This window comes from Chenopodium quinoa, unplaced genomic scaffold (assembly GCF_001683475.1).
Source record: "Chenopodium quinoa cultivar QQ74 unplaced genomic scaffold, ASM168347v1, whole genome shotgun sequence".
Lineage (NCBI taxonomy): Eukaryota > Viridiplantae > Streptophyta > Magnoliopsida > Caryophyllales > Amaranthaceae > Chenopodium > Chenopodium quinoa.
Window position 1 is genome coordinate 218,732 of NW_018743262.1, and position 15,549 is coordinate 234,280.

Here is a 15,549-nt window from a genome sequence, read left to right on the forward strand (position 1 = left end):
CCTAGGTTTACCCTAAACCTAGAGAGTGGCACGCTTCTCAAGACTATAAATACTTAATTAATCCTCATTAATCCAGCGATCAAGCAATTGAGAGAGCAATTGATCAAGCAACTAATCTCACCTGAAGAACGGAACAGAACAGAAACATTACGGAACACTAATAACCGGCTAATCTCGCTAACAACGCAGATTACCAACATTAAACACTCTCACCTAGAGAGATCTTATTACTTTAATTTCCGTATTAATTACTCCTTAATCAGGTACTAACTTGACCGTTGGAGGCGGAGCTCTCAGGAGTCTCCGTTATTTTGCAGGTACAGGCGTCCGGTTCCAGTCTCGGAATTGTAACTCTCCCGCAGGACATCAGAAAACCCCGAAACATTTGGCGCCGTCTGTGGGGAGAGTACTTCAGAGATGGCATCCAAGTCTGTACCGACTCCTGAAGAGAGGCGTCCCCTAAACGACCCTCAAGTTCAGTCGGACCATGACACCGAAAGTGAATTTGAAGTTGAAACTCATACAGCTCCAGACGGGACCCTAAGGGCCCGACGTACCCGTCATACCGAAAGAAGGGAACGGGAGCATCTTCAAACAGGAAGCGAGCCAGCAGGCGCACCGCCTGCTCGGCAACAGCCGACTGATGGGTCTGCTCCCATCACAAGGAACGAACTCATGACCTTCATGAGGGATTTCAAGGGAGAGATTCAAGAGTTGATCAACAGGAAGCCGTCTGCTTCAGTCAAGGAGCAGTCGGCCAAGAAACCTTCCACTTCACAGAAGAGGAAGCCAGTTCAAGGGCGAGAGGCGACTCCTCATCCTAAATCTAGGAAGCGGGAGCCACCTGCCTTTGATTTCACAAAATTTCGTTATCCTACAAGAAATAGGAAACCGGTTCGTCATATTCAAGCGGACGGGTCAAAGCAAACGTTCACAGATGCTCGGCTACTGCTAGAGCAGAAGAAGAGTGACCGATTGTCAGAGTCGGCTTCTACTTCAAATTTTCAAGACAGTTTGCGAAATGCCTCGATGAGGCATACACAGTCGTACCATGAGAGTCAGTCAGGCGGCACCTCCCGTCAGTCCGGCTTTCATAGTGCCCAGGCGGTACCAAACTTACCATTTGTGCCGCAACAACAGTATTTTATGCAGCCACCTCCATTTGGTGGACCTGTAGCAAAAAACGTCCAACCTATGGACTGGCAGCTACGGTTGCTTAGACTTGGTGAACAGCCGTCGGCCTTCTCCAAGGAAATTACTGAAGCTGCTCAGCCGGCCAAGGTAAAAAATGTACTAGTAGGCGCCTATGACGGCACTACTAACCCAGAAGACCATCTGATGGCATTCACCAACCTGATGTACCTTCAAGGGTTGGATGATCCCACTTGGTGCAAGTGTTTCCCAGCGACTCTCAAGGGAATCGCACAGCAATGGTTCGGCAACCTGCCGACTGGTTGTGTAAACAGCTTCAGGACGCTTGCTTACTTATTTGCCTCCAACTTCACCATGAACATCCCTGCGAAGAAAACGACCCTTGATTTGGGAACAATTCAGCAGGGCGAGAAGGAGGGGCTTCGCTCTTACATCAGTTGATTCAACCTGATGAGAATACAGATTCAAGGGTTACCGGATGAGGTAGCTTATACCGACTTTTTTAGAGGTCTCAAAGATGGGTCTACCTTCAAATTTGATTTGGTTCGAAAAAGGGTGGCGACTCTTCAAGAGGCCTTGATTGAAGCAGAAGCCTATATACAGACGACTGATCTGTGTACGATAAAACAGTCGGACGGGAAAAGATTCGACAAAAGAGAAGGACGACAGAAACAGTCGTCTAACAAAGATGAGAAAAGAAAAGAGGTCTGGGCGGCTGATTCCTCTAAACAGCCGGCCCAGAAAAAGAAAAAAGAATTCAAACCATACTCCCCAAAGTATGCGTTTAACAAGGATAACCAGTTTATCCTAAAAGAAATAAAGGGACGGATCTCAATTGAGAAGCCGGTCCCCATGAAGGGTTCTGCAAACAACCGGAACCAAGATAAAATCTGTGCTTATCATGATGACGTTGGTCATCACACCAATGACTGCATCAGTCTCATGCGGTACCTAGACCGCCTGGCTGAGCAAGGTGATCTTGACACTTACGTCAAGAAATCTACGGGGAACACTTCCTCAAAAAAGCAGTCGGCCAAAAAGAATCAACAGGCCGACAGCTCCGATACAGATGATGCAGTCGTCTACACCATTGCAGGCGGCTTCTCAGGAGGCGGCCCCACTATTAGGGGCAACAAAGATAATATAAGGCGGTTAGATGTAAATTCCGTTCACCAAGAACGGCCGTCCAAATATACATTTCCTGAGATTGTCATCACTGAAGAGGATCTAGGAGGAATAAGGGGGCCGCATGACGACCCTCTCGTTATTGAATGTAAAGTGGCCAACCAGAGAGTTGGCCGAATCCTCATAGATACCGGGAGCTCCTCAGATCTCATCAGCAGCAAATGTCTGTCAAAACTGAAATATAAGACGGACTGCATACATCCGGCCTCCCACCCTTTAATAGGGTTTGGAGGAGGAGTCGTCCACCCACTGGGACGAGTAGATTTACCCATTCGCCTGGGCGAAAAAGGGGAAGGACGACACATGGTAGTCCGGTTCCTAGTAGTAGAGGAACTCTCGGCCTACAACATGATTCTGGGTCGACCAACCCTGAATAATTCCAAGGCTGTTATAATCCCGTCTCTTATGCTGCTCAAGTTTGAGAGGGATAATGGAACAGTCGGCTCCCTAAGGGGAGATCAGAGGATGGCCCGAGAGTGCTATCTCTCGGATGTCAAGCCCACTGTTATGGCCACTGGGTCAAGTGGAGAAAAAACAGACCTTGACAATGTCAAGGAGAGTGCGCCTGTTCAAGAAACAGGCGACAAAAAGAGAAAGGTGTCCCAGACAGAGTCCGCAAGAAAAGCAAGAAAATAGCAATCATTGGCAGAGGAGCGGCCGGATGAGTTCCGCCCTCAGCCGGCTGGTGAGCATGCGGACCTGATCTTAGACGACTCACGTCCTGACCGAACAGTCAAAGTTGGGACGACTGCTCTGAGAAACCTTGGTGACGACTTTCACAACTTATTGAAAGAATACAAGGACATCTTTGCATTTGAAGTCCATGAAATGCCAGGCATTAGTCCTGATCTGGCGCTACATAAACTCGCTGTGGATCCGAAAAAGAAGCCGGTACGACAAAAGAAGCGGAACCATGGCGAATAAAGAAGTCAGGCGGCAGCCGCCGAAGTTAAAAAATTACTTGATGCAGGGTTCATTCGGCAATGTTACTTCCCAGACTGGGTTGCAAATGTGGTGCTCGTTAAAAAGCCGAATGGCACCTGGCGAATGTGTGTAGACTACACAGACTTAAACAAGGCGTGCCCCAAAGACAGTTACCCTCTGCCTAAAATTGACAACCTGGTCGACTCAACAGCCGGCCATGCCTTGATGAGTTTCATGGACGCCTATTCTGGTTTCCATCAAATTCCCTTATGGAAGAAAGATCAGGAGAAGACGGCCTTCGTCACTGATCAGGGGTTATACTGTTACACGGTCATGCCGTTTGGTCTTAAGAATGCCCCGGCTACCTTCCAACGAATGATAAACACTGTGTTCTTTGATCAGATTGGGAGAAACGTCGAGGCATATATTGATGATATGATTGTTAAGACTAAACTTCAGAAAGATCATCTGACGGACCTCCGAGAAACTTTCGCCACACTCAGGCGGCACCATGTCATGCTCAATCCCAAGAAATGTGTATTTGGAGTTGAGTCTGGGAAATTTCTCGGATTCCTTATCAATCAGAGAGGAATAGAAGCGAACCCTGAGAAGGTGCAGGCGGTCATCGACATGCAGTCGCCTCGTACCATCCGAGAGGTTCAGAAGTTAACAGGTTGTCTGGCGGCCTTGGGAAGATTTCTAAGCCGATCAGGCGACAAATGCCTATACTTTTTCCAGGCAATTAAGAAAAAGGCAAGGTTTGAATGGGGGCCGGATGCTGAGGCCGCCTTCCAGAAATTAAAAGTTCACTTGCATTCCTTGCCGAGGCTGGTCAGCCCTTTGCCCAAAGAGGATCTCTACATGTACCTGGCCGTCTCTGATCATGCGTTAAGCGCTGTTCTCCTTGCTGAAAGGGACGGCTGTCAGCACCCGGTTTACTTTGTCAGCCACGTACTGAAAAATGCCAAGTTGAGGTATCCCCTAGTGGAGAAATTTGGTCTTGCACTCTTCATGGCTGTTAAAAAATTGAAGCCCTACTTTTTGGCACATGCAGTCGTCGTGTATACAGACCAACCAATCAAGCGGCCCCTTACCATCATGGAGTCGTCAGGACGAATGATCAAATGGGCCATAGAAATACAGAGCCTCGAAGTTACTTTCGAGCCTAGAAAAGCAGTGAAGGGGCAAGCCTTTGCTGATTTTATTGTAGAGATGACTCGTCCTCCTGACTCTCAAGTTCCAGACCAAGTATGGAAGGTATATGTGGACGGAAGCTCTACTTCAAATGGTTGTGGAGCAGGCGTCGTATGTCAATCTCCAGAGGGCGACAGGTTCGAGTATGCTCTACGCTTCAGTTTTCAGGCTTCAAACAATGAGGCAGAATATGAAGCTTTACTAGCCGGGATCCGCATGTGCAAGGCGGCAGGGGCAAGAAAAATAGACGCCTGTTCTGATTCACAATTGATAGTGAGTCAGTACAATGGCGAATACGAAGCAACCCATCCGGCCATGATCAAGTATTTACAGGCGGTCCGACAAGCAGTCGGCTCCCTTGAGGATTTCCATCTGATCCAAGTGCCGAGATCAGAAAACAACCAGGCGGATGCACTGTCAAAATTAGCATCATCCGCCTCCTCCGATACTCCTCGAACTGTTTTTTGGGAAGTAATGGAGAAGAGAAGCATCGAGGAAAACCCTATTGGAATCCTAGACAGAAGCTCAACCTGGATGGATTCAATCAGGGCATATCTGACAAACGGTACACTGCCGGGTGATCCTCAACAGGCGGCAGCACTGAAAAAACGAGCCTCCTGTTTTGAAATGATACAGGGAGAACTTCACAAGAGGGGGTACCTTCAACCCTTTTTAAAGTGTGTTACTCCTGAAAAGGGACGAGAGATACTAGATGATCTTCACTCTGGTTACTGTGCTTCTCATATAGGTGGTAGGATGCTTGCTCAAAGGGCAAGGCGACAGGGCTACTTTTGGCCTACTTTGGAAGCAGATGCAATGGAGATGGTGAAAAAATGTGACAAGTGCCAAAGGTTTGGCAAATTAATTCACCGTCCGGCTACTGACCTCACCACCATTCACAGCCCACTACCGTTTGCTAAGTGGGGCTTGGACATTCTGGGTCCATATACGCCTGCTACAGGCGGCAGAAGGTATGTACTTGTTGTCGTTGACTACTTCACTAAATGGGTAGAGGCGGAGGCTGTAAAGGGAATCAAGACGAAAGATGTAATTTCATTCATTTGGAAAAACGTCATCACTCGGTTCGGGGTTCCCATGTCTATGGTTTTTGATAATGGTCCCCAATTTGAGACGCCTGTTCTCAAAAGCTGGTTGGGAGACCAAGGAATTGCACACTACTTTGCATCTGTCGGCCGTCCACAAGCAAACGGCCAGGTAGAAGCCTTTAATAAAATCATCTCAGACGGTCTCAAGAAAAAGATTGAACGAGCAGGCGGCCTATGGGCGGATGAACTACCACATGTTCTCTGGGCCATTAGGACGACTGAAAAAGGGGCGACTGGAGAAACTCCATTCCTCCTAACTTATGGTGCGGAAGCTGTTCTTCCAATAGAACACTACGAGCCGACTCTTCGAGTAATGCTATATGACGAAGAGGCAAACTGGGAAGCCATGCGCTTGGCATTAGACTCACTTCCTGAAAAGAGGGGCAATGCTGTTTTGCGCCATGAGATCTATCGCCTGAGAATGACTAGATCATACAACAAAAAAGTACACAGGCGTCCACTCAAAGTAGGGGACTTTGTACTTAGAAAAATGGAAGCAGTTGGTAGGGCTAATGAGTCTGGCAAACTAACTCCCATCTGGGAAGGACCCTACCGAATCTATGAGGAAGTCAGGGACGGTACCTACCGTCTGGAAACACCAGACGGACAACCGTTGCCTCGAACTTGGAATGTAGATAACCTTAAAAAATATTTCTTCTGAATGATGTAAAGTAAAGAGCTACTTAATAAAGTTTGCACTTACTATTCAATTTTGTATTACGAGGGGCATGCCGTCTGTACCTTTACAGTCGGCTACTCTCCATTGAGTTTTTTCACTCTATCTTCAGAGGGGCATGCCGTCTGTACCTTTACAGTCGGCTACTCTCCATTCAGTTTTTCACTCTATCTTCAGAGGGGCATGCCGTCTGTTCCTTTACAGTCGGCTACTCTCCATTGAGTATTTTACTCACAATACTTAGCTAAAAAGATTAGGGCCTGGCCGACCCTGTGCCTAACAGGCGGCTACCCTTCTTTTACTTAGCACCTACGTTCACCAAGAACTTACCAAGGCCACCGGCCGAATGATCAGACCAGGCGACAAGCCACCTGATCAAATCTACAAAACTAATACGACCTGTCCCAACATCATAGCAGGCGTCCGACGGCATCCCTCCGGATGAAATTCGTCGCAGAGAGCAGCTCCCTTTTGGGTGGAACATTGTTCTATAAACTAATTACACGGCACCTATACGACTGTCCCCAAGGGCAACCACGTAGCCGTTTTTGAGACAAGGATAACTCTATCACTAACCAAACCAGTGGTAGCAGTTGACATCTGAGTCAGATGATCGCCTGTATTACTTGGGATAAATGCAGGGGGTACCTATTGAGTTAATAGCCAACAAACATTGGCAAATCAAGGGGTCTAGCCGGCCTACGCCGCCTGGTACCTCTACTTCTCAAACAAAAGTGACGGCGACTGAGTAACTCCAACGTTAACTCATAGTCACTCCTTCAAATTTGGTATGGAACCTAAAAGGTTTGAGTCGTCCGCCTGTTTTAAACAAACAAGGGCACTCAAACCCCTATTCCTACTAGGTAACCTATTGAGTTAATAGCCAACAAACATTGGCAAATCAAGAGGATCAGCCGGCCTCCGCCGCCTGGTACCTCTACTATTCAATCTAGAGTGTGACGAAGACTAAGTAACTCCTATGTTAACTCAATAGTCACTCAAACTTAGTATGGAGCCTAAAAGGTATGAGTCGTCCGCCTGTTTTTAACAAACAAGGACTCTCAACCACTACTCTTGCTAGGTTAACAAATTACGAGTTAAAAGCCAACATTGGCAATAAAGGGAAACAACCGGTACCCGCCGCTTGTTATCCTACTTACTTAATTCCTTGGCGACTAGGTAATACTATTTACTTGGTCAGACCGATTGAATAAATAGTTCGAATACCGATTGAATAAATGGCCAACTGATCGTCTATCCTGGAAACAGACAACCAGTCGTCCAGGGGCATAGGCGGCGTACTTACTATTTGTACCTGTCTGCAACGTTCGGCCATGTACAACAGTCGGTCTAGTGAACAATGGGATATTAGATATGGAATACTTAGACAAATTTGAATCAAAACAAAAATTTGATTAAAAATAAGCCGGTCATTAAAGACCAGCAAAATATTCAAAGCCCCGGCCCCCTGGCCGGGTAAATACAAAGCAAACGGCACGCAGGCCGTGAAAAAAAAAATACATTAAGCTTAAGAAGGGGGCAGTTCAGTATTAGCAGCTGCCGCCTGGTCAGCACTCTTCTTGTTGGACTCGGCTTCAGTTGCATCCTCTTTTGATGCCTTACCCCCAAGTGGCACAAGCGCCACAACCGGCTCTTCCTCCTCCTCCAACGCATCTCCCAACGCCTCTTCTTCAGCAGCCGCCAGGATCTCTTGATTATATGTTTCCGAACACTGGCGGTACGTTCTTTCCCAAGAGGCAAAGTCGGCATTGGGGAACAGGCGGCCCCAGGTCATGCGCTGGATTTGAGTGGAGTCTTCCACCATCTCCCGGACGAGCTCTTTCTTCTCTTGCTCGGCCTTTTCCGAGAGCTCTTGGGTAAGACTCTTCTCTTGGCTCACCAGGCGTTCTTTTACGTTGGCCAAAGATTTCTCCATGGCTTCGTAAGAGTGCATTTTTTGGCGAAGAGGTTTCAGCTCGGCCTTAAGATTTGTGACGGTCGCCTCCAGCTCGTCATTCTTCTTCTGGGCCGCCTCTAACTGAGCCCGAACAGCGGCGGTAGCCTGCGCCTGATAATAAAGAATATCAATGGTCAGTACTTCATTTTGGGCAATTTGAAACATTGCCTTATCACAGTTGGAGGCGGCCATAGCTTTTGCAGCCTTTACCTCTTTGTTTTTCCGATCAAGCGGCTTGCGAAGGCTGTTAACTCGGAGCAGGGCCTAAGTACAAAAAGAAAACAGGCGTCAGAGTCCAAACAAAAAAGATAACAGGCGTCCTGGAATTCAAATACTCAAAAAAGTATACCTCAGCAAGGACCCCTGCAATCCCATCAAGGTCAAGGGTGCCGGCACCCCTGACCGCCTCCCTTTCAGATGGAGGAACTACTTTGATCATGGACTTGGCTACCTCAACCAAGTCAAGCCCCTGAGGGCCGGCTGCATCAAGCGCAAAAAAGCAAGTTAGATCTAGTCAAGAAGGAAGCAAGTGTAAAAGTTTTTACAAGTAATTGTCCATACTTCTAGGCGGCCCCGCCGGGGTTTTAGAAGAAGTGGCCGGCTGCTTCTCAGCCGCCACTGTTTTCCTGGAAGACCCAGGAGAGCTTGCAACAGTCGTCCTCCGGGCCTTGGGGTCCGGCTGTTGCGAGGAAGAAGCTCTTGGAGTGCCCGACTGAAAATAAAAAGAGTTAGTATATGCATAAGACAACTCCTAAAAGCAGAAGAGTTTTCGAAGCCTACCAAGGGTGCCCCCTTGTTGGGGGAGTCGGTACAAGACTGTTGCATAAGAGAGGCCCGCAACATGGCCGCCGCAGTCTTGGATGCTGTTATTTTACTCATGGCGTCAGCTGCAAAAAATGAACAGCAAAGTTAGAAAAATCCCAAGTAAACAAAGCGTGAAAAAACAGAGTATTTGACAGGCCGGCTACCTCTAGAGCACCTACTGCTGAGGCCACAGGCGGCCAAAAAGTACTCGTCATAGAGCCACTTGAAGCTCGGGACGCAGTTTAGGGGTACTTGCTCTCGTACCCCTGAAGTAGAGTTCACCCTAGTCTCTACTTTGAAGAGTCCTTTGTCTAGGATCTCTTTTTTAGCCTTTGGGGGAACAGGTGGCATGCTGCGGCCGCCTGCGAGAAGAGGTGGATCCCTATTCCACTTGTTAAAGCGTTGGTTCAGCTCCGTGTCTGAACCCTCGATGATAAGGAAGGTGTTCCGCCAGTCCTTCCATTTGTTCGCCTTACCTCTCGTCATGAGGTAACCCCTATGGCTTGTTAATTGATACCAGCCGGTACCTCCCGACTTAGGGGTCCGGCTGAGATAGTTCATGTGGGCGAAAGCCTCAAAGCTTGGCTCCACCCCGTACATTTCGCACCCGGCCACATAGCCGAGTACGTTTACCCAAGAGTTGGGGGCTAACTTCCATAACCCCAAATCATACCCATCTAAAATCCGCTGAACAACCGGATGTAATGGGAAGCGCAGTCCAGCTTTGATAGCCGCCACATAGCAGCCAAAGCAACTGTCATCATAGCTGGTACCAGCCGGCCAGACGACAATGTCTTCTGGATCCGGCACGAACAGTAAAAATTCCGGGCCCATTCTGTGGTTAGCAATAAAGCTCTCCACTTTGTCTTGCATGGTTGCGATCCGGCCCCGGGGTACCATGCAGTAGTAGGGGGCGTTTTCCTCTCTGTAAGAGGCGGACGGCTCCGCCCAATTGTCCCCCTTCTCAACTGCATAAGAAAGCCTCGCCTCTTGTAGGCGGCTGTTTCTTTCTTCTGAGCCTGGAGAACTGTGGCCAGAAGAGCTGGACTCGGACTCGTCCTCTGACGAGTCCGAAGAGGACGACTCCTCCCCTCTCCCAGAGGGGCCTGCCTCCTCTCTCTTAGAAGGAGCAGGAGGAAAATTAGACATATCAACGGTCAAATGGGAAGGGACCACCTTGACCCCTCTCTCAGAACTGTCGGCTTGGCAGTCGCCTCGTTTCACTTCTACATCTGGCGCCTGGTCAGATGTTTCACTAATGAGCACCCTTTGGGAGGAGCCGTCCGAGTTTGAGATCATAGCAGTCTTTTTTGTTCTGGCCATCACGTTCTGCATAGACACAGATACAGTCGGACTTTGTATAAAGGGCAAAGATGGGTCCAGAAAAGGGCAGGCGGCACTCCTAGTCCTAGATTCAGCCGTCCCCGGTGACCGGCTGATCACTAACTTAGGTCGTGTCGTGTGCTTCCGTGGTGCCATTTCAAAAATTAAAAAGAAAATTAAGAGTAAGAGAACTGAGTTACCTGAACGAGTGACGGTTGATGAAGTTCTGGAAATCCGGTGCAGTCGGCTTGTCAGAACAGGCGGTAGGCAGAAAAGGTCCGAAATGTCAGAGCAAGTTCAGGGGTCCGAATGTTCTCGCAAAGTTCTCAAAAGTGAAAATGACCGAAGTCAGCACTTCCTTATATAGGCAAAGTGAGTGGACCAATCACCGTTTGACAAGTGGACCAACCAGGTTCCGCCACGTGTCCTTCACGTAGGCCAATAGGAGCCTGCCACGTGTCAATCACAGATACGTCCTCTACGGACCAATTGAGACACGCCACGTGTCCACCCATGCCAAATGGGAAAACCGGCCAACAAGGCCCAATCCTGTCTAGAGGCCCGGTCAGCCCTAGGTTTACCCTAAACCTAGAGAGTGGCACGCTTCTCAAGACTATAAATACTTAATTAATCCTCATTAATCCAGCGATCAAGCAATTGAGAGAGCAATTGATCAAGCAACTAATCTCACCTGAAGAACGGAACAGAACAGAAACATTACGGAACACTAATAACCGACTAATCTCGCTAACAACGCAGATTACCAACATTAAACACTCTCACCTAGAGAGATCTTATTACTTTAATTTCCGTATTAATTACTCCTTAATCAGGTACTAACTTGACCGTTGGAGGCGGAGCTCTCAGGAGTCTCCGTTATTTTGCAGGTACAGGCGTCCGGTTCCAGTCTCGGAATTGTAACTCTCCCGCAGGACATCAGAAAACCCCGAAACAATTAATATTATAGCTTAATCTTGACTGAACCCTTCGGGTCACACCCAAGCATTCAACAAACCGAAACGACGAATTAATTCGGAAGGAATTAATGAGTCGACCGAGTAATATTTATTTAGACGTCGGAAATTCGAGCATAGAGCGTCGAAACCGAGCGTTGGAAGTCAAGTCAAAAAATAGTGAAAGACGAGATGAGAAATAGTAATAAATCAACAAAAGACCAAAATACCCCTAGCATCGGAATGCCCAAGCAAACCGAGTGCTAAGGGCGTATGGCCTAGCATGGTGGCTAGCATGAGCACCAAGCCGAGCCTAGGCTGGCTGTTGCGTGCTAGCGCACCCATGCTAGCATCGCAAGGCTAGGCGTTGCCTAGTGCGTGCTAGCATGCTAGGCGCAGCCTTGTGCGCGCAATGGCTAGCAAGCCATGCCGCAACAAGCTGCAGCAGCTAGCACGCTCGGCGCGCCAGCTTGCCATAGCTAGCAGCAGCATGGCTAGGCCACTGCTTGCTGCCTAGCAGCGCTGGCCAAGGCACAAGGCCAGCAGCAGCCCGCACAAGCATGTTGGGCTTGCTGGCCAGCAGCGTCTGGCAGCCCGCATGCGAGTGCTGGGCCTGCTGGGCTTGCTGGGCGTGGCTGCCACGGACAGCAGCACATGGCAGCCAACCTTGGCTGCCTTAGTGCCCAAGGGTGGGTGCCATGTGGCTAGTGGTCCTTGAGTGTGTGTGGAGTGAGGTGGCCGGTTATGGGAGAGGGCGTGGGGAGCAAGTTTGGTCCCCCCCTTCTCCAAACGGTCCTCACCTAACCGCTCACATGAGCTTGCCACTTGTTGATTTATTACTAGCTTGATTATTAATTTTATTTTAGTTTTAAAATAAAATGGAAAAATCATACTATCCCACATTGCTGGGAGAGTAAATAATACTCCCATCATTCCTATAAATACCCAAGTATGAGCATTAGGAATGATGCTTGAGTAAGAGTTGGAAAAGGCATCACAATTAGTGAAAACCTTTGAACTCAATATAATTACTCGGGTTTTATTAGTCGGGTCTTCCTAACCCCAAGACATTGGACCTAGTCGGTTTTGTTGGTGCGGGTGGACTTCGTTGGAGGTCTGCGTGTGAGCGGGACTTGAAGCTTTTAAGTAAGAGGTCATTTTGGAGCGAAGCATGGTTAAAGGTAATTAGCTTATCTTAATCTTGTGATTAATATAATTATGTTTATGGTTTTATTTATTGCGAGTGCGGTCTTGTTTTTGGGTTTGTTTCCGCGGTGAGTCGGACTCACCATAAGGGTCCTTTCTCCAAGACTACCCCCCAGCCTGCTAGTAGCTCGGATACCGACAAGGAGCCGGTCTACACAATAGCAGGCGGGTTCTCCTGTGGTGGTCCTACCATCCGGGGCGCCAAGAGCCATCTTCAAAAGATGGACAAGGATGATGATGAGCAGGCGTCTGCAAGCACCTCCTTCCCAGACGTCTTGATCACAGAGAAGGACAGGGGCAGCGTCCGCCGTCCGCATGATGACCCGGTCGTCATTGAATGTAAGGTTGCCAACCAGCTGTTTGGACGGATCCTTATTGACACCGGCAGCTCATCAGACATCATCAGCCTTCTGTGCTTGCAAAAGCTGAAATATAATGTTAGCAGCATGCATCCGGTCACTCACCCCTTTGTTTGTTTTGGGGGTGGGATGGTTTACCCAGCCGGAAGAATTGACTTACCCATCCGGCTGGGAGAGAAAGGCCAAGGACGACATATTGTCGTCAGGTCGTTAAGGAGTTAACCGCCTACAACATTATCCTTGGCCGGCCGACCCTCAACGTAGCCAAGGCAGTAATCATCTTGTCTCTCATGCTCATCAAGTATGTGAGGGATGACGGCACTGTTGGTTCCCTAAATGGGGATCAGAAGACGGCCCGAGAGTGCTATCTCTCAGCCGTCAGAGACATTGTGGCCCCAGGCGGCCAGGAACCAATAGACCTTGACAATGTCAAGGATACCGACCCAGCGCCTGCCCCACCAGCAGCCGGGAAGAAAAGAAAGGCACCTCTGTTGGTGGAGGTAAAGAAAGAGAAGAAATAACAATCACTGACTGGTGAATGGTCAGATGAGCTCCGTCCCCAATCGGCTGGTGAACATATTGATATACCTCTGGACGACAGCCGTCCAGAGCGTACCGTGAAGGTTGGGACGGTTGCTTATGCTAAGTTGGGTGTAGACTTGCACCTTTTGCTGAAAGAATTCAAAGACATTTTTGCCTTTGATGTGGAAGTGATGCCAGGCGTCAGCCCGGATCTTGTCGTCCACAAGCTCGCTGTGGATCCTAAAAAGAAGCCCATCCGGCAAAAGAAAAGAAACCACGGTGAGGAAAGAAGTCAGGCGGCAGCTGCCGAAGTCAAAAAGCTGCTAGACGCCAGGTTCATTCGGCCTTGTAACTTCCCCGACTAGGTGGCCAATGTGGTTCTTGTTAAGAAACCGAATAGGACCTGGCGCATGTGTGTTGATTACACAGACCTCAACAAGGCGTGTCCAAAGGATAGTTATCCGCTTCCAAAGATCGACAGTCTAGTCGATTCTACAGCCGGTCACGCCTTGATGAGCTTTATGGATGCCTACTCCGGCTTTCATCAGATACCTCTGTGGAAAAAGGATCAAGAGAAGACGGCCTTCGTCACTGATCAGGGGTTATTCTATTATATTGTGATTCCGTTTGGCTTGAAAAATGCGCCTGCCACTTTCCAACGGATGATTAATACGGTCTTCATTAATCAAATTGGGAGGAAGGTGGAGGCGTACATCGATGACATGATAGACATGAAGTCAACCCGTTCTTTCAAGGAAGTGCAGAGACTCACCAGTTGTCTGGCCGCCTTGGGGAGGTTCCTCAGCCGGTCAGGCAACAACTGCCTCTACTTCTTCCAAGCAATTAGGAAGAAGGCCAGATTTGAATGGGGGGATGATGCTGAGGCGGCATTCCAGAGGTTGAAAGAGCATTTACACTCTCTACCTAGGTTGGTCAGTCCCTTGCCTAGGGAGACGTTGTACATATATTTAGCTGTCTCAGATCATGCCCTCAGTGCCGTTCTCCTTACTGAGCGAGACGGCGTGCAGCTCTCGGTTTACTTCATTAGACATGTTCTTAAAAATGATTAACTCCGGTACCCCATGGTTGAAAAATTTGGCCTTGCTTTGTATATGGCTTTCAAAAAACTGATGCCTTACTTTTTGGCACATCTGGTGGTGATTTACACCGACCAGCCACTCAAGCGGCCAATGTCTACCTTGGACTCATCCGGGAGAATGTTGAAATGGGCTATTGAAATACAAAGTCTTGAAATCACTTACGAACCAAGAAAGGCAGTGAAAGGTCAGGCGTTTGCCGACTTCATTGTTGAAATGACCCGTCCGGTGGCTCCGGATAATCTTGATCAGGTTTGGAAAGTGTATGTAGACGAGAGCTCTACAAAGAACGGCTGTGGTGCAGGCGTAATCTACGAGTCTCCTGAAGGGGACTGATTTGAGTATGCACTACGCTTCAAGTTTCAGGCCTCTAACAATGCGGCGGAATATGAAGCCCTGCTAGCCGGCATTCGCATGTGTAAGGCGGCATGGGCGACGAAAATTGACGCCTACTCTGATTCTCAATTGGTTGTTAGCCAGTATGAGGGAAGCTACGAGGCTACTCAACCGGCTATGATCAAATACCTTAAGGCAGTCAAAGAAGAGGCCGGGGCACTTGAAGAATTTCGGCTAAATCTAGTTCCTAGGTCGGAAAACAACCAGGCGGATGCATTGTCAAAACTGGCGTCTTCCGCTTGCCATGATACGCCTCGGTCAGTCTTTTGGGAAGTTCTTGAAAAGAGAAGCATCTATGAAGATCCCATTGGAATTCTGGACCAAAGCTCTACCTGGATGGATGGCATCCGGTCCTATCTCTAAGACGGTACACTTCCTGATTCGCCACAGGAAGCAGACGTCCTGAAAAAGCGAGCTGCAAGCTTCGAGTTGAAAAATGGAGAACTCTTCAAGGTGGGGTTTCTGAAGCCTTTGTTGAAGTGTGTCACCCCAGAAAAGGGGAAGGAAGTTCTTGAGGACTTGCACTCGGGATTCTGTGCCTCCCATATAGGCGGCAGGTCCCTAGCCGTCAGAGCCAGACGACATTATTTTTGGCCTACTCTTAAGGCAGACGCCAGGGAGCAGGTAAAGAAATGTGAGAAGTGCCAAAAATTCGGCAAACTCATTCACTGTCTGGCTACTGACCTGACGGCCAT